This window comes from Malus sylvestris, chromosome 16 (assembly GCF_916048215.2).
Source record: "Malus sylvestris chromosome 16, drMalSylv7.2, whole genome shotgun sequence".
Taxonomy (NCBI): Eukaryota; Viridiplantae; Streptophyta; class Magnoliopsida; order Rosales; family Rosaceae; genus Malus; species Malus sylvestris.
The window spans coordinates 36,810,962-36,812,469 of NC_062275.1; positions in this window are offsets into that span (position 1 = coordinate 36,810,962).

A 1,508-nucleotide genomic window follows, 5' to 3' on the forward strand; every position below is an offset into this window, starting at 1 on the left:
GTTTTAGATTGCAATCTCCCAATCAGCTTTTGTTGGCACAATAGGCTGTCCAAAAAGCTGATGACTAGGTTCCCACATAGGATTTTGATGCTCTGGCCATGATGGATTATAAAAATTTGAGTAGGGATTGCACCTAGGCCTTTGAAGATTGTTCCTCATATTAATATGGCGCCGCACAAACTCTGGAAAATACTGCCTTTGAGGACAATACATAATATCATGGGTATTCAAATTGCAAATACCACAAATTGTAGGTGCTCCTTGTGAGGAACCAAACCAATCCATTGTTGCAATGCTCTCAAAATCAACAAATTGCTACCTAAAAAAGAAAATCAAAATCAAGTAAATAAAAAAATATATACATACAAAAATAATTAACTAAGAGTTGACCAATTTCTTGATAGGGATTTTACCACTTGCAAAAATAGGGATAAAAACACTTAAAAATACTTGCAAGAGTAAAAGGTTATCGTAGTATAGCAGCTCAAGTAAAGTCGATCTCCACAGGAATTTAATGAATAATTTATGTAAATACCAAATATTAATTAATTATTTGAAAACAAAGTTTGGAAGAGGTTGATTTTATGACCTAAAATATTAAAAATGAATTTAATTAAAAACAATTAAATAAATTAGCAACATAATAAAAAACAAAAGAAAATAGTTTTGAAAATAAATTTGAGCACTAGGGTTCCGCCGTCACCTTAACAATCCTACGTAGTTCTTCCAATTACTTATGAATTACACATGCATATTTGAAGGTTAGGTTTTCCTAAAGTATGGCCTACTTGGAACCTCCAACATAGAATGTATATCTAACATGCAACATGTTCGTGGCATCCAGATCAAATGTGAACATGTAAGACTCATTTAGTTTTGTGAAATCCTTTTGAAAAACCATATAACCCTTAAGACATGTCGTCCATCCTAAGAAGTTACACATATTAACCACAAGAAGCCAGCGCCAATTTCAAGGACAACCCTCCGCCAAAATTGCATCAAATTACTTTTGACTAACCAGATAAAATAATAAAAGAGAAAATAAAAGGTTTCCTATTTGAACTAAAATTTGGAGTTCTCAGAAAATCAGACTTTTGACTAACCAAATCAACTCCGATTTGGTACCAAAAAGTCTCTTTTGAAAGCTGGAGACGTCCCCTACAAATATTCAGAAGGAATCTTCCTCAAAATATGTCATCTTGACCTTCAAAATACTCAAAACGTTCAGAAACATCAATATGGGAAAACTGCGCGTTGGGCCTTTATTTCTTCACCACGGTCAAAAGGCTTGATAGAAAAATTTGGAATTCTTGAAAGACTCACGAACATCTTTCAATTGGAATCATTCCAAAATTCATCCGTTTGGTTACTTTTTGCTCCAAAGGAAGTCGAATGTCCTACATTGAAAATATATAACAAAATATCAAAGTTCTACCAAAATAATCAATAAATTAATACTAAAAATAAGGTAAAATATATAGTATAATATCGACCTTTTGGAAAAACAT